Genomic DNA, 245 nt, shown 5'->3' with positions numbered 1-245 from the left:
GAGGCGCCTAGTCCACCACTGACTCTTCTATGGCCCACACTGGCGCCACAGCAAAACGAACATCGAGTCCGCAACGATATCAAACAGCTCCCGCCACATGCGCCACACACCAGACACACCTGGAAATATTTCAGTGGCTTCTGAAGTGTACGGGAGGCTTTCAGGTGCTGTACAAACTTGCCAGATTGGGGGGGCCAGCCCTTAGCCGCGTCTGTCAATGCATTGGGCTGCCCCACCGTCACCAC

The sequence above is a fragment of the Eimeria mitis genome, genomic scaffold, assembly GCF_000499745.2.
Source record: "Eimeria mitis Houghton genomic scaffold, Emh_scaff1845, whole genome shotgun sequence".
NCBI lineage: Eukaryota > Apicomplexa > Conoidasida > Eucoccidiorida > Eimeriidae > Eimeria > Eimeria mitis.
Note: the sequence above shows the minus strand (reverse complement) of the source record.